The sequence below is a fragment of the Tupaia chinensis genome, unplaced genomic scaffold (genome assembly GCF_000334495.1).
Source record: "Tupaia chinensis unplaced genomic scaffold, TupChi_1.0 Scaffold000081_1, whole genome shotgun sequence".
Lineage (NCBI taxonomy): Eukaryota > Metazoa > Chordata > Mammalia > Scandentia > Tupaiidae > Tupaia > Tupaia belangeri.
Window position 1 is genome coordinate 2,327,812 of NW_006159542.1, and position 24,036 is coordinate 2,351,847.

Genomic DNA, 24,036 nt, shown 5'->3' on the forward strand with positions numbered 1-24,036 from the left:
AGGATGGCCTTCTTTGAATTTCTCAAATGTGCCACTAATTCCCACTTCATCGTTTCCACATGGGTAGGTAACCCTTACATTATATAATACAATTGCCACAGCTTTAATTAGTCATGTGGTTATTTATGCATACCAAATTTTTGAATGCATAGGAGATAAAACCCACAAAGGTAGAGTCTATCTATCTCATACACTAATATGTTCCCAGTGGTAAATGTTATCCGTGGAACATAAACATTAAAAGATTGTGGAATTAAGGAATAAAGACATAAATAAAAGAATCCCACTTTCATGTAATTTTTTTTTTTTAAGAGGTTTTTTTCCTTAGGGTGCATAGGTTGGCCAGGGAGAGAGACAGACACAGTGAGAAGAAAAGTGACAAATCATCCCTTAGGGGACAATCATGCCATAACCACTTCTCATCCATTCTCCTCTCAGGATCTTGGGCATGCACGCAGATGCACCTGGCATGATTTTTTTCTTTTCTTTTATTATACACATTCAATCAGTATACATCGCTTAACTTATAAAATGAATATACCTAACATGAATATGCGTCACACCAGTCCAGTTCAGGATACTATATATATCATCAACAGATAATAATCCATTTCTGTGTCCCATAAATGTCTTGCCTATTTTTCTCCTTAATTTCTTTCCTCATACTCTCCCCTTTTTCCTACCCCCTTCCCACACTGTCTTCAGTATACCTAACCATTTTTCATGTTTCTATATCCTCTAGTCTTTCAATTTCTGCCATAGAGTGCAGAGTGTCAGTATATATTAAATGGAGACATACCGTGTCTCTCTTTCATAGCCTAGCTTGCTTAACTCATCAGTAAATCTTCCATATTCATCCACTTTCTATCAAATGCCAGAATCTTGTTGGGTTTTAGGGCTGCATAGTATTCATAAAGTATATGTCACACTTTTTCAGTCCATTCATCTGTCTGTAGACAGTTGGGTTGGTTCCATGTCTTGGCAATCATGAATAATGCCACAACAAACAGATGTGTAAGCACTTTTCCAATGGAGCATTCTCCTGTCCTTTGTGTAGATATCCAGAAGTGAAATTGGTGTATCATATGGTAGTTCTATTTGTAGGTCTTTGAGGAACTTCCATATTGTTTTCCACAATGGCTGGACCAATCTACCTTCCCACCAACAGTGTAGGAGAGTTCCCACTTTGCTACAGCCCTGCCAACACTTATCAATTTTTGTGTTTTTAATCTTTACCATTTTAACTGGGATTAAGTGGTATTTCATTGTGGTTTTGATCTGTATCTCCCTTATGATGAGGGATGTTGAGCATTTTTTCATGCACTTTTTTCTGTCTGTATGTCTTCCTTAGAGAATTGTTTGTTCAGCTCATTTTCTCAACTTTTAATTGGGTTGATCATTATTTATTGGGTAAGCTGTTTGAGTTCCCCATGTATTCTAGTTATCAGTACCTTATCTGAGGCATAGTTTACAAAAATATTCTCCCATTCCAAGAGTCGTCAATTCAGACTAATTACTGCATCTTTTGCTGTGCAGAAACTTCTTAATCTAATGTAATCCCACTTGTTTATTTTTGGGATTATTGCCTGTGCTTTGGAGGTCTTATTTAAGAAGTCTTTGCCTATCCCAATGTCTTCCAGGGTTTCCCCAGTGTTTTCCACCAGCAGTTTTATAGTTTGAGGTCTTAGGTTTAGATCTTTGATCAACTTTGATTTGATTTTTATTAATGGTGAGAAATAGGGGTCCAGATTCATCTTTCTACAGGTGGATACTCAGTTTTTCCAGCACATTTGCCAAAGAGATTTTCTTTTTCCAACTGGAATAACTGGTACCCTTTGTCAAAACTCAGTTGACTGTAAGTTTTTGGGTTTATTTCTGGGGTCTCTATTCTTTTCCATTGGTACACATGTCTGTTCTTGTGCCAATTCCATGTTGTTTTGATTATCACAGGTTTGTAATATATTTTGGGGTCAGTGAGTGAGATGCCTCATACTGTTTTTCTTGTACAGGATTGCTTTGGCAATACATGGTCTTTCATGATAGACAAATTCTATGATTGTCTTTTCTAAGTCTGTGAAGAATGTCTCTGTTATTTTGGTTGGGATTGTGTTAAATATGTAGATTAATTTGGGAAGAATTACTATTTTGATTATATTAATTCTTCTGCTCCAGGAACATGTGATGTCCTTCCACTTTTTTGTGTCATTTTCTATTTATTTTTTAAGTTTTCATAGTTTTCCTTGTAGAGGTCTTTGACTTCTTTGGTTAGATTTTTTTTCCTAGATCTCATACTTTTTGTGGCAATGGTAAATGGGATTATGTTCTTCAGTTCTATGTCAGTCTGCTTGTTGTTCATATAATAGAAAAGCTATAGGTTTTTGTATGTTCATCTTGTATCCTGCCACTTTACTGTATTCGTTTATCACTTTAAGGTTTTTTTTGTGGATACCTTTGGGTCTTCTATGTATAAAATTAGGTCATGTGCAAATAGAGATAATTTCAACTCTTCTGTCCCTATTTGAATGCCTTTTATTTTATTTCATTTTCTGATTGCCTTGGCTAGGACTTCCAGCACTACATTATATATATAAAAAGTAGAGGGGAAAGTAGGCAGCCTTGTTTTGAATCAGTTTTTAGTGGAAAAGCTTTGAGGTTTTCCCCATTCAGTATAATGTTAGCTATAGATTTTTCATATATGGCTTTTGTTGTGTTGAAGAATTACCCTTCTCTGCCTATTTTGCTGAGGGACTTAATCATGAAGGGATGTTGTATTTTATTCATTGCTTTTTATGTGTTGATTGAAATGATCATATGGTTATCTTTCTGTTAATATGGTGTATTACATTTATGGTTTTGTGTATGTTGAATCACCCTTGCATCCCTGGAAGGAGCCTAACTGGTAGTGATGATAGTCTTTTTTTATATGTTGTTGGATATTATTTGCTAGTAACTTGTTGAGAATGTTTTGCATTTATATTCATCAGAGATATCAGTCTGTAGTTTTTCTTTCTTGTTGTGTCCTTATCTGCTTTGAGGATGAGAGTGATGGAGGCTTCATAAAGTGAATTTGGGAGGGTTCCTTCCTTTAGGATCTTTAAAAATAAATTGAGTATAATGGGGGTTAATTCTTCTTTAAAAGTTTTATAGAATTCAGAAGTAAGCCCATCCGGACCTGAGCTTTTCTTTCTTGGGAGGTTGTTTATTACTGATTCAATCTCATGGCTTGTTATGTCTATTCAGGCTTTCTATGTCCTCCTGATGCAATCTTGGTAGATTATATGTGCCCAGGAATTTGTCCATTTCTTCCAAGTTTTCTTGTTTGTTGACGTATAGTTGCCATAGAATGCTTTAATGATGTTTTGAATTTCTGTTGTGTCTGTTATTATATCATCTGTTTCACTGTGAATCTGATTTATCTGGTTCCTTTCTCTCTTCTTTTTAATTAGTCTAGCTAATGATGTGTCAATCTTGTTCATCTTTTCAAAGAACCAGCTTTTGCTTTCATTTATTTTCTGTATGGTTCATTTATTTTCTATTTCATTTATTTCTGCTTGAATCTTTATTATTTCTTTTCTCCTGGCTTTTTTTATTATTTTTTTGTTGTTGTTTTTTCAATTCCCTGAGGCAAGATGTTAGGCTGTCCAGTTGCCACCCCTCCAACTTTTTCTTGTACACACTGATTGCTATGAACTTCCCTCTGATGACTACTATTGCTGTGTTCCTAGACTATGGAGACTGGTGTATTCACTATCATTGATTTCCATGTATCTATTGAGTTCAGTCTTGATTTCTTCAGTAGCTGTGAAATCACTCAGGAGTATATTGTTTAGTTTCTATGTGCTTGTGTATTTTCGAGGGTTTTTCCTGAAATTAACATCAAGTTTAATTCCATCATGATCAGAGAAGATGCTGGATATAGTTTCTATGCCTATGAATCTGTAAAGACTTGTTTTGTACCCTCTCATGTGGTCAATCTTTGAGACGTTCCATGCAGGAATGAGAAAAATGTGTATCTTGTGGTTTTAGGGTGGAAGGTTCTATAGATGTCTGTCAAGTCCATTTGATGTATGGTATTGTTTAGATCGTGTATGTCTTTGTTTATTTTTTTGTCTAGATGATTTGTCTAAAGGAGATAACGTGGTGTTGAGACCCCCAACAATTAGTGGTTGCAGTCTATCTCTTCTTTTAGATCTAGCAGCCTTTCCTTCATGTATTTCTGTGCTCCAGAGTTGGGTGCATAGATATTTATAAGCTTTATATCTTCTTGATTGATTAGCCCTTTCACTACTGTATAATGCCCTTTTCTCGTCTTACAGTTTGCCTTAAAGTCTATTTTGTCTGAGATCAGCATCATGACTCCAGCCCTTTTAGGTTTCCCTTTGCATGGAATACCTTTTTCCAGGTTTTCACTTTTAGTCTGTACATGTCTTCCTCCATGAGGTGTGTTTTTTGCTAACAGAAGATAGAGGGTTTCTGTTTTTTCATCTATTTAGCCAGTGTGTGTCTCTTGATTGGAGAATTTAATTAATTAACATTCAATGTTATTATCAATATTTCTGGACTTGTTCCTATCATTAAGTTGGCCATTTTCATGGGTTTCCCCCCCCCCCTTATTTCTATCTTTAGTTTTCCTAGTATAGCACTCCCTTCAGAACTTCTTGAAGAGCTGGTCTGGTCTTGCTAAATTTTTACTAGCATGATTTTTAAGCCAACAGGTCCAGGACTCAAACTACAGTCAGCCATGTGGGAGTCCAGTGATGTAGCCACTACACTATCTACTGCCCCTCATGTGAATTTTTTAATTACTATTATATTTGATAATTAATTAGATTCCCTTATTTTTAAAGTTTTCATTAACTATTTTCATTTTATTAAACTCTCATTTCCTCATTATACCTTCTAATTACCTGCTGTCATAAGTAATTATAATCATTTCATTCTGTACATTTTTTTAAAATTTAGTCCTAATTATTTTATTGATTCTAATACTTTTTAGATCTATTCTTTGGAGTTTCCTGGTTCTATGATGGCTATGACTTATACTTGGAGTAACACTTTTATATGTTACCCATATTAGTCTAATATTCATTTTCTAAAGTATTACTTGTATATTTCCAATTAAAAGTAAATGACAAGAATTTCAAATTAATGTGGATAGTCAATTTTAATAAAATTTGAGTAAATGTTCTTTTTCTATTATATTTAAAAGTTTAATTTAACATATAATTTTGAAGTCCATAATTTTTTTTCTTTTTCTAATTTTTTTAAAGAATTATTTTGACTTTATTTATTTATTTTAATTTGACCAGACAGGTACACAGTGACACAGTGAGAGAGAAATAAAATAAGAAAGTAAGCCACCAGGTCCAGGACTCAAGCTGCAGTCAGCCATGTGAGAGTCCAGCACCTTTAGCCAACATGCCACCTGCTGGCCCCTCTTTTTCTTTTTCTTTTTCTTTTTCTTTTTAGAGGTTTTTGCTATAGGGTGCATGCACTCGCCAGAGAGAGAGAGACAGAGAGACAGAAAGGGATGATCCGTTTAATGTGCTGTTATATTCAGTTTGCTAGTAGTTTGTTAGAAATTTTGGATCTATATTTATCAGAGGCATTGGTCTATTTTCTCTTTTGTTATTGTTTATTATATATATATAATTTATATTTAATCACTATATATTTTTACAGCAAACAGCATGGCTTTTCCCGATATGAATATAGTGCATATCACTCAAGACAAAGACATTACCATATATGTTATCATCAGCAAATAACTTTTCATCTTTGCGACAATTAAATGTGTTGTTTATTTTTTCCCTGTTCTTCCCAACTGGAGATACTAGACATAGTAAGGGGTGGGACGTAGTAAGAGGTGGATCATATTCACTTTTAATGGTTACATTTCAACGTCTAATACTGATTTCAATATTTTAAATCAATAACTATTTCTTTTTTTTTTTTTTTAATTTCATTGCAGGCCAGCCCATGCATGGTGACCAAGGGGCTAGATCTTACATGATTGACGACCCGCATAGTTTGAGTCCCAGACCCAGCAGCATGAGAAACGAGTCAAGTTTGTGTACATCTGTGCCCAAAATCTGGACAGAAGGGAGAAACGCAACAGAAGGGATTGCAGCATGACCATTCCCCAGGGGGTGAGAAGGAGGAGAGTGCTTTCTGACTCTCTCTCTCTTTCTCTCTGTCTCTCGAGCAACTGCATGGGCCCTCTGGCAAAAATTTTAACACATAATGAAAGACAATTTTTAAAACTCCTTTGAAAAAGGATATTTTGTGTAATCTACATGTCTTTTAATGTCCCCTTTTTTCCAATTTCTGAAGGCTTCATTATACATAAAAGTACTTACCTACACATTTTTGTGTATCTTTAAATTGGGTTGTTAGTCTAAAAGTAAGTCAGGGGGAGTGGGTCTTTTTCTTCTGCTGGGTTGTAAAGGAATTGAGGGACCTGAACTCTTATAAAACACAGTGTCAAAGGAACCCCAGTTGGGTGATGTAAACCGGTTCCTCCACCTTGATAATAGAGCTAGGATGAGGGTGCGTTTAACATGAACAGTGCCCTGGAGATCCTAGGAATGATAAATAGGTTTTGGTTTATGAACCTTGAGAATATTCATATCTAATATCCAAGACTTTTTTTCTATGTTGACTCTCCTTTTATTACCTGATACTGTTGATAGAGTTTGGTCCATTGTTATAGCCTGGTCTTAGCTGAGCTCTGGAATTAATTGTTGAGTTCCGCTCACATCTCAGATGAAATGGTACAGGGAGAGCAGTGGTGACCTGAGAAAGCCAGTTAAGAAACACTACAATGTGGGGCCAGCAGGTGGCGTAGTGGTTAAGTGCTGGACTCCCTCATAGTCGAAAGTTGTTCCAGTTCTGGACGCGTCTTGAAACTGATGCCTGGTGTGTACGCATGTGTATGTGTGCCCAAAATCCCAAGAGGAAAGAATGAATTGTGGCATGGTCATTTCCACTGGCGTGTGATTTCTCACAGTCTGTCTCTCTGTCTTTCTCTGTCTCTCCGATGAGCGCACACACCCTATAGCAAAAAAAAATCTATCAAAAAAAAAAAAAAAAGGAATACTAAGATGTTATTATCCAAAGATCAGAAATGAAGGCCGGCCAAGCAGCTGCTGACCCTAGCACATAATGAAAACTAGCCCTGGTCTGGGAATATCAGATGATGCTATAGGGAGTCTGAGGGCCCTTGAGAGGAGATCCTGGTAAAAGTCTTATTTTCCTGTGGTCAAACATAATGAGGGCATGGGTCCTTTCATTTAGAATTAAAGGGAAGTACTACTTCTGACAACAGTAGAGGTCAGCCACCTCTGGGTTACAAACCAATAAATTATTTTAATAGGCACTCAATGAGACAGAATCTACTTTTCCAGATGCCTTCATGTCTTTCTGTCACACAGTCGTTGGATCATCATTCTAACTCTATTTCAAAATATGTCATATTAATTACTTCATTTTTTAAAAACACTGAATATAGTTGAAGATACAACAAATGTGACATCTTCATACACAGCAACTTAAAATACTTCATGGAAAATAGAATATAAATAGTTTCACTTTGGTGCAAAAAATCAAAATACATGCACAGTTTTTTTTAAAATATGCATTTTCCATTTATCTCTTGAAGACACCCTTATATATGGTAATATGAATGCAGAAGCACTCAATATTTGTAATTAAGCCTAGAAATTCTATACAATGGAAACATCTTAATATAAAAATTACAGAGAAAAACAGAAAAAGAAATTTAAAAATAAAAATTCAAGTTAACAAAAATGCCTTAAAAGTCTAGGATTAAAAAGCAAAAAGTATTGATGGTGACCCTTTCCCATTCTGGACCACGTTGGGTCCGCTTGTTGGTCTCTGCGATCTGAAAGTTGACAACTTCTTTGCGTCCGGGAGGCTGCTCTCGGCGATGCTGCAATTGTCACCATGCCACAAAACGAATATATTGAATTACATCGTAAACGTTATGGATACCGTTTGGATTACCATGAGAAAAAGAGAAAGAAGGAAAGTCGGGAGGCTCATGAACGTTCAAAGAAGGCAAAAAAGATGATTGGTCTGAAGGCTAAGCTCTGTCATAAACAGCGCCATGCTGAGAAAATACAAATGAAAAAGACTATCAAGATGCATGAAAAGAGAAACACCAAACAGAAGAATGATGAAAAGACTCCACAAGGAGCAGCACCTGCCTATCTGTAGGACAGAGAAGGACAGTCCCGAGCTAAAGTACTTTCCAATATGATTAAACAAAAACGGAAAGAGAAAGTGGGAAAATGGGAAGTCCCTCTACCCAAAGTTCGAGCCCAGGGAGAAACAGAAGTGTTAAAAGTTATTCGAACAGGAAAGAGAAAGAAGAAGGCATGGAAGAGGATGGTTACAAAAGTTTGCTTTGTTGGAGATGGCTTTACTAGAAAACCACCAAAATATGAAAGATTCATTAGGCCACGGGGCTTACGTTTCAAGAAGGCCCACGTAACACATCCTGAACTGAAAGCCACCTTTTGCCTGCCAATACTCAGTGTAAAGAAGAATCTCTCATCCCCACTATGTACAACTTTGGGTGTTATCACCGAAGGTGCTGTCATTGAGGTGAACGTGAGTGAGCTGGGCCTTGTGACACAAGGAGGCAAGGTTATTTGGGGGAAATATGCCCAAGTTACCAACAATCCTGAAAATGATGGATGTATAAATGCTCTTTTACTGGTTTGATAGCAGTTGCATACAAGTAACTCCTTGTAATTTTGAAGATGACACACCATCCGGAAAACCATCATGACTGATGTTTTTGAATATAGCCGGTCTTACATGTCAGCAGTCATCAAAAGATTATTTATTAAATTGTACAAAAACATTATTAAAGTGGCCTGGTTTTACAAAAAAATAAAAGCAAAAAGTATTGTCAAATTAATAGAGATAACACTGATTAACAGTGATAAGGAGGACTATATATAACTGGATTGTAAGGAAAGTCATGATCTATTTTTGCATAGAAAAACATAGAAAAATACATTAAGACTTTCCCAATGACCTAATATTTAAACCATCAGTGTACTGTAAAAATTTTGAAGCCATATTTAAAATAGAAAAGACAGCTAAAATAGACAGCAATGTGACTGCAAAATAGGAATAAACATTTTAAGCAATTGAAAGTATTTAAAACTTTAAAATATTACATTTCAAAAGGACAATAGTATATTCTCTGCAAAAATATTCTTTTTTTTTTTTTAAGAGAAAGAGCTTTTTGCCATAGGGTGTGTGCACTTACCAGAGAGACAGGTGACAGAAAGTGAGAAATCACCTCCCAGGGGCAATGGCCATGCCACAATCCCTTCTCCATTCTCCTCTCGGGATTTTGGGCACACACGCACATGCACCTGGTGTGAGTTTCAAGTCACTAGGTCTAGAACTCGAACCACAGTCAGCTGTGTGAGAGTCCAGTGACATAAATGCATCTGGCATGAGTTTCCAGCCACTGGATTCGAGACTTGAACCACAGTCAGAAGTGTGGAAGTCCAGTGACATAACCATTACACCACCTGCTGATCCCACAAAACACATTCCTATGGCTTAGAGTTCTTGGAGCCAACCATGCCACAGGTAGCTTTAGTACCTTCATTATCCATTCTTGATTATGATCTAATCTTTACTCTTTTTTTTACATTCTTTTTTTTTTTTTTTCACAAAAGGGAGAAAGACATAAATACCTTCAACAGGGTCTTATACCACTAATCCCCACCCCTAGCCTCCTAGTTTTTCTCAGATAGCCAAGAACATGAACACACAAGTGCACACTGGTACATACAGGTTGACCCAGGAACCAAATCCCTGACCTTCTATATGGCTTCAGCATTGCAGAGCATTTCTCTACCACTACACTACCGCAGCTGGGCCCACGACCATTTCTTACGTGTGTTGAGAGCAGAGCATACATCTTTCTTAGAAAACAGCAATCACTTTCCATAGACATTTCCTTTCATGCTCATAACTGCCAAAGTATGAAAAATGCATGTGGAAAAATGTGTCCATCAGTGTTGTTTACACCAGGGAAAAAATGGAGACAACCTAAAATGACCAGGAGTGGGAAAACAGTTAAATGTCCTTTTAGATGTTAGCTCAGGGAAATACTTTGGAACATTTAAACAATAATGACTTTTAAGGTACAGCTTTGAAAAAGTCTTACCATCATATGATGAAGGTAGAAACAATACAAAATATACAAATAAAATAATTATATACCATTTATAAAATATACTAAGAGTTAGCATAATAAATGCTAATAGCAATTTTTGTGATGTCAGGTTATGCGTTTTTTTCCTACCCTTTTGGGTATGGTGAAATTACTTTTCTAAAAAGTTTCTTTCTGGGACCGGCAGATGGCCTACTGGTTACATCACTGGATTCCCATGTAGTGGACTGCGGTTGGAGTCTTAGACTGGTGGCTTAGACCTCATGCTGGGCACGTGTATATGTGTGCCCAAGATCCCAAGAAGAGAATGAAGGAGAAGGAATTGCAGCATGGCCATCCCACCTTGGGGGTGATTTCGCTCCTTCTGTCTGTCTCTGTCTCTCTGGCAAGCACACATGCCCTCTAGCAAAAAATCTCTCTCAAAAGAAAAAAAAAAAAGTTCTTTCCTTCTTTCCTCCACAAACAAGAGAGACAAAGAGAAAAAGACGGGCAGTGCTCCAGCAGGATATCGACATCACAATTTACCCCAGCCTTCAGCCAACTCTAGATCATGAGCAAACATGTGCCTGGTGTATACAAGGAGATCTCCAGGTATGAACTGGAACCTTCCCATGTGGGATTGTCTCACAGAGCAATAAGCATTTACTGCTGTATCACAGTCTGGCCCCTGAAGCTATTTTATGAGAAAAATTGTATACAAAAATATGTATGAAGTCTCCTGTTTGCATCTATGGTTTCTTGGGTCATAACACAAATCCTCAAGATGGGTAGGACCATGTGGCAGCCAGGCTCCCACAGATTCTCATTTTCAGCCCTTCCAGTGGGTTCTCCCAAAGAGCTCGGAATCCTTAGACCTGTATACCCCACCAGCTATGGTGCATGTTTACAAGAAGGAATAACAAAACGAGGGTGCTCTTGTAGGTTAGATAAATGATAACCCTCCAGAAAAGTGAGTGGTACTCTGAAACTGAGTAACTAAATACATACACACACACACACACACACACTCTTGAAATAACTAAGGAGCCTACCTTTCCTATTGGGGGCAAGCTTAAAATAGAATAATGCTTTGATAGTGATTTGTGATCAGATCACCCCTCTATTTATGGTAGAAAATAGTAGCAGAGAAGTAGACAGAAAATACTAGAATCTGAAGTTTCACCAGTTTATGTTAACTACAGACCATCATGGAGCTTTGCCTAGTAAAGAGGAATAGAGAAAAGGTAAGGTATTCAAGGTATTGTCTTTACCAAACTCCAGCCTACCCCCTTCTACTTTCCAGAATCTATCACCTATGAATTTAAAACACTCTTTTTTTCCCCATTTTCAAGTTTCTCAGTCAAGTGTTCTCTCTAGCTAGTGGATGAGTTAAGACCTAGTATGGGCCCAGCCGTGGTGGCATAGCAATGCTGGAAGCCATATGGAAGATAGGTGTTCAGTTTCCAGGTAACCAGTATACAACCAGTACACACCTATGTATGTTGGCCTGTGATCCTGGCTGTCTGGGAAGTCTGGGCTGACAGGATTTACCCTTCCTAGTTTGCCTGCTGGATCCCACACTTAGGCATCACTTGTATACTTGGATCTTCCTGACTAGGAACTTCTCTGGATATTGGTGAATACAGGACCTAGATGCAATTAGTTGTCCAATACAATATACCTGAGCAAACCCAAGGATTAAGCTGACCAACCCTAGTGCCATTCTTCCTAGAACAAGAGCTCCTAACAAGTGATCTAGGACAAATGCTTCCTGAGAGGTGCTCCCTAATCACAGGACAGTAAGAAAAATCTGTAAAGCAGGGCAAGCCATTTTAAGCAACTGGATTTGAAAGAACTAATCATTTCAACAGGAATTTTCTAAGTAGGGAATGGAGACTTGGCTCTGGGGCTGCACACTCAGGCCGTGTTTATATGAGTCAGAAGAAAGCCTGGCTCTAAAGCTGACACACTAGCACACTTGCTGATGGTGCCTCTCAGTAATTTGGAGCACACCCAGCAAGGACTGGCCTTCTATAATAGCATGGGAGGCCAGAGGCCAGCTGGAATTGTTCTTCCCATGAGTACCACACCCCTGGATTTTCAGGGTATCCTCAGACCACCAACTAATTGTGAAAAGGTACACCAATCAGCAGATAGCAGCTGGGGTGGGTGTTGGGGGGGCAGGTCCCATCACTAATTAATTTTTCAAGTTCTGATTTCATTTTCTCCAGGGCACGTTTTCATTTTTCCTGGTTGCAAGAGACTGCAGCTGCTTTATTTGGCCATGTTTGTCCTAAAATGTAGTATAGTAATTGGGCTAAGAGTTTACAGCTGCCTATTCATATTCAGAAAATTTTAATTCTAGTTCTGACTTCATAAATTATGAATTGTTGAATTTGGAAAAATTATTCAAACTTCTCTGAATTATAGTTTCTTCATCTGTCAAAAAAAAAAATCTGCTCCATGTACTTGAGATTGTTATGAGGACCAAATATAACTTTTGACCATTCAACTCTGGGTATCTAAATTGTTCTTGATAAAATATATATGTCTCATATATATTAAATATGTTAATATTTTTTAAATATTTTAAGACTGATGTTAGCTTTTAATTCTCTTTAAGTTACTTTTAAAAATATAATCAGGGGCCAACAGGTGGTGTGGTGGTTAAGGAACTGGACTTCCACATGGCCACTGCTGTTCAAGTCCCAGACCTGGTAGCTTGCTTTCTTCCTTTTCTACTTTCTCTGTCTCTTTACGGTCAGATTTTAAAAATAATAATAAAAAAATTTAAATAATTCTAAAAAGTAATACATATATATATGTAATTAAAAGATTAAGCATAATGATTATAAAAGGAATATATAAACATCATTTTTTAAAAAAAGAAAAGCTCCAAAAAAATTTAAATTACCCATAACTTCATCATAGTGTGAATGCTGGAAACTTGCCTTTTGACCATGGGGACATTTCCATATATTTGTGAAGACCTATATTTTATAACAAATCAAGATAAGATATACATGTCATTTTGTAAACTCCATTTTTTATTTCACAATATGTTGCAAATGGGAACATACAACAGTTTGGAAAATATGAACATCTTGCAAAATTTTCCTGTTACTGTCATCATAATAAATTTTATTATTGACTAGGCAAAATAAAACAGTATTGTGGTCAGCAGGTGGCGTGGTAGTTAAGATGCTGGACTCCCACATGACCAACCAAGGTTTGAGTGTGGGACTTGGCAGTTTGCTTTCTCACTTTCTCTCTCTGTCTGTCTCTCTCTCTCTCTCTCTCTCTCTCGTGCTCATGTGCCTATAGCAAATTTAAAAATAAGAACTAAGTAACTGATTTAATTAAATACTTCTTTAAAAATAAAGCAATATTATATTTAATAGAAATAAAGTCGAAATATATACAAGGGTGAAAGCTAAACAGAGAGTCCAACAATTCCTCTAAAAAAGAATTGCAGATTTGAATGAGTTAAAGTGCTATTCACTAATGAATGAGTTTGGGAGTCAGTATCCTTGGATTTGCATTCCAGCTCTGCCTCTCTAAGTCTTTGCTTTCCTGTTAACAAGACAAAACACAGTTCTAACTCTAGAAAAAAGTTTGTTTGGGCTGGCCCCATAGCACAGTGGTTAAGTGCTGTGCATTGGGAGTGGGATCCCACATGGCTGACCAAATTTTGAGTCCCAGCCCCAGCAGCCTGAAAAACATGCAAAACCCATGTGTATGAGTGCTCAAAATCCAAACAGAATGGATAAATAGAGGGAAAAGGGTTTCAACATGACCACACTCCATTGTGGGAATTCTTTCTGTCTCTCTCTTGCAAACACATGCATGCAATCTCTAGCAATTAAAAAAAAAGTACCTGCAATTAAAATATTACTACATATATTAATATTCAGCCATGCATACCCCAATAAAAATAGACCTTCATAATTTTTTTGAGAGGTTTTTGCTATAGGGTGCGTGTGCTCACCAGACAGACAGAGAAAGACACAGAGACAGAAAGCAGAAAATCACCCCCCAGGGGGGATGGCCATGCCGCAATCCCTTCTCCCGCATTCTCCTCTCGGGATCTTGGGCACGCACGCACACGTGCCTAGCATGAGTTTAAGCCATCGGGTCTAGGGCTCAAACCGCGGTCAACTACGTGGGAGTCCAGCGACATAGCCATTACGCTAACTGCTGGTCCAGACCTTCATAATTATTGAAGATGCTATAGCTTTCATGGTTTGATTTAGAGATATGGCCTATCTACCATCCAACTGCCACAAAACAGTCTACCTACTTTACTGAAATAGAAACTTGAATCATTTAAGACTTTTCTAATATCACTTTACTAGTAGGACAAATAAAAATACATAATCAGAGGTTATTATAAAAGTATAATAACCATTGTTTCCAATAGTATACCATTGCTTCCAATAATTGTAAATGCTTAATCTTCATATTAAGAAAATGGCCATGATAGCATATAAATCATTATGATCATTCATAAATTATGACAATGATAATATATAAAGTTTTATCTATCATATTATTAAATAAAAACAAGTAAGAATTCTTTTATTGGCAACTATCCAGTAAAATTTTCACCCTCATATATTGGGATAGGTGGCAACAAAAGTGCTGCAGTATTTTAGACATAACTAGGTAGTATGCAGCAAGGTTATTTAGAAACTAATTGTCTTGGGGCTGGTAGGAGCCCTGGTGGTTAAGGGCGCTGGACTCCCACATGGTCAGCTTGCTTTCTCACTTTCTCACTCTCCCTCTCTCTTTCTCTCTCTCTCTCCCCCATCCTCCCACCCCCAATCAGATTAAAATAAGTAAATACAGTTAAATAAAATAATTCTTAAAAGAAAAAAAAATAATTGTCTTAGGGTCAGCAAGTGGCATGGTGATTAAGGCATTGAATTCCCACATCGCCTACAGTTCAAGTCCTGGACCTGGGTGACTTGAAAATCACTCTGGGCGTGTGTGCAAGCATGCCCAAAATCCCAAGAAGAGAATGAAGGAGAAGGGGCTGTGACGTGGCCATCACCCCTGTGGGGGAGTGATTTCGTGATTTCTCACTTTTCCTCTCTGTCTCTCTCCAGCAAGTGCACATGCCTATGGCAAAAATTTACCAAAATAAAGGAAAGAAAGAAAAGAAGAAAAAACTAATAGTCTGTTACCAATACCAGTTCTAGGATTCTTTTCTAACAAAAATAATTTTTATTACTATAGAATTTGTAACACATTTTGCTTGTTATATCTTTATATTACTGAAAAATATATAAATATGTAACAGAGGAATAACTAAGAAAATATTAGTGAATCTGTTCAGTGTTATATAGCCTTTTAAATACATTTGTAATAAGTTTCTAATGTCTAAAATGTTCATAATGATATAAAAAAACACCAATTTAGAATATTTCATAGGTCTGTTGTTTTCTTATGCATAAACAAGAAGATAGCTATTCAGATCTTACTTTTGTCTACCACCAAAATTTATAGCTTATTTTTACTCTTCTATTCATTTGCATCCTAATCAAATCTCCATCTCAGATACACTGATGTTTACAGCCTTTTAGTGTAGTTCCTGGTCTCTGATAATAATAGGAAATTGGATGCAATATAAAGTTTTATTTGTTGAGACCAGCAGATGGCATAGCGGTTACATCACTGCACTTATACATGGCTGACCACGGTTTGAGCCCCAGACCCAGTGGCTTCAAAATCATCCCAGGCTTGTGTGCGTGCATGCCCAGGATACCAGGAGGAGAATGGAGAAGGGACTGCGGTGTGGCCTTCCCCAAGGGGATGTTTTCTTGTTCTCTCTCTCTCTCTCTCTCTCTCTCTGACAAGCATATGCACCCTATAGCAAAAATCTCTCAAAAAAAGTTTTATTTGTTCAGGTATACTATCATGGAAGCCTTCTTTGCACCTTCCAGATTCTTTTCATTTCGGGACCAGCAGTTAGCGTAATGGCTATGTCACTGGACACCCATGTAGTCTATCACAGTTTGAGTCCTGGACTCAGCAGCTTAAACTCACGCCAGGCATGTGTGCATGTGTGCCCAAGATCCCAAGAGGATAATGCTGGAGAAGGGATTGCGGCGTGGCCATCCCCCCTGGGGGGTGATTTCTAGCTTTCTGTCTCTCTGTCTTTCTCTGTCTGTCTGATGAGTGCACGTGCCCTGCAGCAGATTCTTTTCATTTCTTCCCTGACATGTAACCTCTTAAAGCAAATGTACCTCTTGGGAAATAACTTATCACTGTACTCTTCTTTAATCCATGCAACTGTCAGGTTGCTGTCACTGACTGAAAAAAGATACTGGATGGGGGATAGGAGTTTGGGAGAGAGAAAAGTAGATTTCACACCCTTACAAAATAATTCACATGTATGGGGTAGGGAGGGAAACTGATGTTTTTTCTAGCCAATGAATTTTCTTGTCTCTCAGAACTAAGGCCAGATAGTGAAGGTAAGCCAAAACCTCTTTCTGGGGCCAGGTGGTGGCATAGTGGTAACACAACTGGCCCCACATGGGAAAGGTCCTGAACACGTGTCCTAGAACCTCCCTGAGCACACTAAGTACATGCCAGCTGAGACTGGGTATGAACTGTGGCATGAAGACCCCATTGGAAGTGTCTGTCTCTGTCCATCTCTTTCTGTCTCTCATGAAAGAAATGAACTTAAAAAAAAAATCTTTCAGAATTCTAAGGTCCAGGCTGCCATGTTCAGTAGTGTTAGTGTGTGTGGGTTGTAATCTTTTACTTCTGTGTAGCTGTCGCTGATAGAATTTCCTTCTGTTCTTTGGAACATGACCTCCTATCATCTGTAGTTTTCAAGGCCTTTATTTATTTCACTTTATTTGGTTTTAGGCTCTTTACTTAGTCATTTTATGTGCCATTAATACCCTAATGGAATACTGAGAAAGGGCATAAAATATCCTGAGTCTTAAAAGCAAATCTGATAGTACCGACTCTAAGTAGGCATTATTAATACAACCAGTTGGCACTACCTAAGAGTATTTAAAACATCTTGAGACAGTGTGGGAAGAGGATGGGAGAGTGGGGAGAGTGAGAGGAAAGGAGTCGAGGAGAAAAATAGAGAGGCAAGACATTTAAGGGACATAGAAATGGACGATTGTCTGTTGATAATAGTGTGTTTAATACCTTCAACTGGACTGGTGTGAACTGTATTCATGGTGGGTAATTCATTTTACAAGCTGTGGTGATGTACAATGATTGAATGTATAAAATAATAAAAATCTTTACTTTTTTTAGTAAAACCTCTCTTTTCTTTTAAAAAACATCTTGATCACAAATTACTACTTTAGTTTCTGAGACCATCTTATTGTAAATAGATTTTTATATTTCTTTGGAAATTCAATCCACCGCACTTGGTTTAATTATGTAACTTCTTTTCATAAAGACTTGTCTGGAGTTCTGCTACTCTCGTATCCATTTCTAAATGTGTCTTCCTTTCGCTAGAAATTGGTCCTAAGGAGAACTTAATTTACATGATTGGAGAAACAGGTAACATAAACAGAGAATAATAATTTTGTTTTGCTTACGGGCTTTTAGGATGATCACACCAGCTGAATTGGATTACTTTGTTTCCAGGACAAAAGTGCCCATGGAAGATAGCTGAGACATCATTTTCTGGCTGTAAACAAACAGAGATGGCAACCAAGGATGCCTTAATTAAATTGTAGGTCTAGTTACTTACAGAAAGCCTGGATGTTAGAACTGCATACAAATCCGAAGCCACAAAAACACTGTAGAAAGATTAAACAATGCCAGTGGCATACCAAAAGGTTTCAATTAAATATAAAGCCAAGAGTGCAGTTTAATTGGGATTTTCTTCCAAAGCCAGAAGTGAGGCCCCTGCTCTGTCAGCTGTGCCTTGCTGTGGCTTATGTGTGAACAGCTTCATGCTGAGGGTCTTGCAGTCACTCCTTACATCAAAGCTGTAAGTCAAGCTACTCCAGTGACTTTAAAGCAAGTTAAATAAACACCCATCAGGGAAAAGAGGAAAAGCTGTGGTCGAAAGAAGTGCAGAGTGTTTGGAGCAATGAGAAGCAGCAGATCTCATAGAGAACCACCTCATCTACTCCATATGGCAAGGTCAGGGACGTGACTTTTCCAAGTTTCTCAGAACCAGCCAGTGATGGCTGGCCCAGGTCCATTTCAGGAAAGAACTTGCTGCAATGTGGTTTTCAGGAAGCCTCCAACTGACAGCTCCCTCAGGGTCGGCCTCACTGCCCAGAACCGCTTTGCTCACGGTCTTAGCTGCCATCCAACAACCAAGGAAGGTAGAAGTAGGAAAGCTCACCCACTAATGTACCCAGGATGATTCCCGGCATCATGGTAAAATAAAATAAATAGGAAAAGAATATAAAAGAGAGAAATAAATGTAGAGAATACATGGGAGGATCAGTATATAAACACATTCTGTAAAAGTTCTGGACACTTGATAGCAGCCGGCTACAAATTTGAGTTTAATAAGAACTCTCTCCCTGGGCCACCTGGTAGTATGCTGGTTAGGGTGACAGGATCACGTGGCCTGTGGAGCAGTTCGTCTCAGACCAACAGGCTTGGAAAACATGCCAGATGCGTGCACATGTCCAAAATCCCAATAGTAAATGGAGGAGAAGGGGTCACAACATGGCCATTCCCGGGCAGAGGAAGACATCAATCTCTCTCTTTCTCTCTCTCTCTCTCTCCAATAAACCCACATAACCTACAGTAATTTTTTTTTAATTTCACAAAAAATATTAGTAATGAATGAGTGACTAAGTGGATGGTTGAAAACGATATATAATGACTACAACAATGAATAAGGAATGTAACAATGTTTAAAAATAATAATAAAGACTAATCATGATTCAGGTTGTAAGGTAATCTTGCAACTATTCTACCAAAACAATTCACAGATTCAATGTGATTCTAACGAAAATTCTGAAGGGTTTAGCAAATTGACAAAAGTATGCTGAAGTTAACCTGAAAGCAAAATTGGAGAGGAGTAGCCACCATACTGTGAATAACAAGAATAAGTAGGGGAGGGGAGGGGAGTGCTACTACCAGATTTTAAAATGTAATGAAACATTATTAAGAACAACGTGAAATACGGGTAGAAAAGACAGATGATACAATCCCACCAAATGATAGGAGACAGAAACAGGCCCAAATTCACATTCGAATTTAGTACAAAAATCACTCACTGCTTCCTAGTATTTTGCAATTATGATAGGGCTTAGAATAGACAGCTTTTTTCTACCTTACATTGTGTGGACTACAACAGCTTAGCTGAGACAGGAGGGTCCAAGATGGCTTTGATCATGTCTGGTACCCCACCTGAGGCAGCTGGATTGATGAGGACTGGCTGTGCCTTTTTTGTCTCTCTCCCGCTTTGTCTGCCTACACACCCCAATTCCACCGACACCCTCCACTGCCCTAGTGCACTCACATCATTCCGTAGTTGAGTGTGTCTCTTTACATGATAGCTGATCCCAAGAGAAGCAAAACAGAAGCTCCTTAACATTTTAAAGCCCACAGCCAGCACAGCACAATTGCAACTGCATTCTATTGGCCAAAGTAAGACACGCTAGCCCACATCCAATGAAGAAGCAAGGAGACTCTACCTCTTGACTGGAGGAGTTCAATGTGCATACAGAGATGGGAGGAATTGCTCATGTCCACCTCTGCAGACAACCTACAGGGAAAAAAGTGTGTTATTATAATAGACACACACGCAAGCACACCCAGGCCCAGTTGGACTTGCAGACTATTCACACCAAATGCAGTATTCCCTACCAAGAAAGTACAAAGACAGTGAATGTTCCCAAACTCATTTTATGATGCTTATATAACCTTGATTCTAAAAGCATACTAAAGTACCACAAGAGGAATACGCCAGCTTTAGTTTAAAATATAAATTTTAAAGTACCTAAATAAGATTTTATAAAATTCAGTCCAACAATCTATAAAGTCGATTATACATGGAGTACAATTTGAGATAGTTTCACATCAGAAAACTTAATTACTTTTATTAAATCACTTTAATCAAATAAAAGAGGAAAAAATGAACATTTTCAATGGAGGGGGTAATAGAATTTTTATTCATCAAAAATAATTCGAATGAGAGGTTTTTGGGTGGTTTTTTTTTTTTTTGAGAGGTTTTTGCTATAAGGTGTGTGCTCTCCAGAAAGACAGAGACAGAGACAGAAAGCAAGAAATCACCCCCCAGGGGGATGGCCACCCCCCAACCCCTTCTCCTCCATTCTCTTCTTGGGATCTTGGAGACGCACACACACATGCACCCAGCATGAGTGTAAGCTACTGGGTCCAAAACTAGAACCACAGTCGACTACATGGGAGTCCAGCAATGTAGCCATTACTCTATCTGCTGGTCCTGAGAGTTATTATTATTATTTTTTTTAAAAATCATGATCTTAAAGAACTCTAAGAAAATAAAAATAAAAGTGAACTTCCTTAACCTAATAAACAGACTCTACTCAAAGCTTGTAATAATCACCTCAGATGGCAAGAAGTTAGAGCATTCCCTTTGAAGGCAGGAATGTGATAAGGAGAACCACAATCAATACTGCTGTTCAACACTATACCAGAAGCACTAGCCAGAAAGTAAGGAAAGAAAAGATAAGTGAAATATAGGTTGAAGAGGGAAAAAAATTAGTAATTATTATTATTTCCTTGTAATGTTTGCATTTAAAAACTCTAAGAAATTCTTCAAATAAATTACCAGAGCAAGCAATAGGAGGTAAGAAGTTTACTGAATAATGTGAAAGGTCATTATATAAACTTAATTGCACTCCCACATTTTAATCCAATAGAATTTATATGAATTACTCAAAAAATAACAAAAATTAGCTGGCATGAACTAAAAACTAAGGAGCCAGCAGGTGGTGGTTACATCACTGGACACTCACATAGTTGACTGCAGTCCAAGTCCTGGACCCAGCAGTTTAAAATTCACTCTGGGCACGTGTACGTGCATGCCCAAGATCCTGAGAGGAAAATGGAGGAGAAGGAATTGTGGTGTGGTCATCGCCCCTGGGATTTCTTGCTTTCTATCTCTCTGTCTCTCCAGTGAGTGCATATGCCCTAAAGCAAAATTCTCTCAAAAAGAAAGAAAGAAAGAGAAAACACATTTTAATCCCCCCAAAATATCTTGTGAATTAGTAGCAGATATTTTTAGAATTTTTTTGCCTTAGGAAGTATGTACTCACTGGAGAGAGAGAGAGACAGTGACAATGAGAGGGAAAGTGAGAAATCACCCCCCAGGCGGATGGCCATGCCACAATCCTGTCTCCTCCATTCTTCTCCTGGGATCCTGGGCATACAGGATGATTGAAAAATCATCATGCCTGGCATGATTTTCAAGCCACCAAGTCCAGGACTTGAACCACTATTGACTATGTGGGAGTCCAGTGACGTAACTGCTATGCCATCTGCTGGCCCCAAATATATTTTTTTTAAGATGAAACTAACCATTGGACTATCAGAAATAATAGGTTAAAGCTTAGATAAATGTAAAGAGATTTTTCCAATTGTAAAAGTCACAAAAGTAGTCATAAAGCATGCAATTGATAAATTATACTTCATAAAATATATTAAATGATTTGAAAGCATTATGACGCTTAATTAAGTAACAAACTGGGAAAATAGCCATAAATAGAACAAAGGGTTAATACCCTTAATATGCAAAGTACACTTAAAAGTTTTAATCTCTAAAAAAATACAAATGCTGTAAGAACCATTAACAAAAAAAAAATGGGCATATAAGGTATTTTGTGCAAGAAAATATCATTAGTAAGCATGTGAATAAAAGTTTAGATCCCATAATAAAAGAATTTTTTGTTAAAATAACAGTAATGTGTTACTTTTCAACCAGTAAAAGGAAATAACAAATGACAAAAGTAATGTGTATGCTGTTAGGTTCTTCTGTACACTGTTATGAAGCGTTGAACAACCATTCTCCAGGCAATATTATCTAGCACAATAAACAGTATCTAGGGCCAGAGAGTGGTGTGGTGGGTAAGGTGGCTGAATCCCACATAGCCAGCTGCACAGTTTGAGTCCTGGACCCCATGGCTTGAAAAACACACCAGGCACATGCATGCATGCTCAAAATCCTGATAGAAGATAAAAGGAATTACAAGGTGGCCATTGTCCCTGAGGGGTGCTTTCTACTCTTTCTCTCTCACTGGTGAACACACGTACCCTATAGCAAATGCAGACAAACAAACAAAAAATATCTATTGCTTGACCTATTAATCTATTCTGTTTCTATTTACATATGCCAGAGGAGTAATTACACACATACACGCAAAGTTGTCCATGACCTTAAACTAGAACCATTAGATATGCAACAAATGTAAAATGGTTATATTAATTATAATTCACCAATAACAATTTAAATTTTTATATGCTTGGGATCCTTTCTTCAAGGGAATTTTGTGCAGAAGCCCAATAAAAAAAATTAGTTAAATGTGAAGCTGCTTTGTTTGAAAGGTACAAAAGGGAGTCTGGAGCCAATAAGCTCAGTGACCTCCTTTGCTGATCCCTACTTTCCCCAAGCCCTGCCACCCCAACTTGCCTCGATAAAGTCCCAAAATGACACGGGAAACTGTTCAAAAAAAACTGCTCAACTGGGCTGGACTGAGGTGTATATCAAGCTGGGTAAATCTCTTTACAATCTGAATGATGTATAGCGATTGAATGTATAAATAATAACAATAATAATAAAAACACTACACTTCGGAAAATGTAGTAAGAATACTTAATTCATACTTTGAAAATTTGTATATATGAGAGCAAAAGACCAGGATACCACACAAAAATTAATATATAAAAAAGAATTCTGCATGATTCCAATGACCTATGTAAACATAGAGTGATTCTTTTTTGTTTTATTCTCTTTTTTTTTTTTTTTTGAGAGGCTTTTGCCATAGGGCACGTGCGTTCTCCAGAAAGACAGAGAGACAGAAAGCAAGAAATCACCCCCCCCCCAGGGGGATGGCCACGCCACAATCCCTTCTCCTTCCTTCTCCTCTCAGGATCTTGGGCACGCATGCACACGCACCCGGCATGAGTTTAAGCCATCAGGTTTGGGATTCGAACTGCAGTTGCCTACATGGGAGTCCAGCGACATAACCATTATGCTAACTGATGGTCCCTTGTTTTATTCTTTATAGCTACCTGTATTTTTTAATTTTTTCTACTGAGACAATATATTCCTTTCATAAGTAGGGGAAATGGGCAAGCATTAATAAACTCGTGTTTATTCCGACCCATTAATTTATGTCAGAATTATTAAATGCATCTACAGAAGTAATATCTTGGAATTTTTAAGAAAAGTTTATTAGAAACAGCTAAAGAGTTCTCCAGTAATCTACCTCTGGGACATTTATCTTCACTATTATTCAGAGCACATCTGAAATCAATTACAGCCCCCCAACTGGCTTTCAGAACCCTGTGTGCCTCCAGCCATCTCCACAGCAAATTGCCTTAGCTGTGGTCAAAGTCGAAATTTCTCAGTTGCCTTGGTTGACCTAGAAATGTTTTATGTAATTTGCCATTATCTGGAAGGGAAACAGTTGTTAGAAAATAAATCTTTTTGAACTCTGCTTTGTTAAAGTGATGCCAAAGAATATTCTTCATTATTTAGACATACCAGAAGAAAAATAACAAATATCTGGTAAATAAATGGAATCTCCAAAATAAACTCGAGGAAAAATCATTGGTAATCGACCTCTCCAGATACAAAGTGAAGAGTGATTTGATTTATTTTCAGTCTTTGGATATCAGAAGTA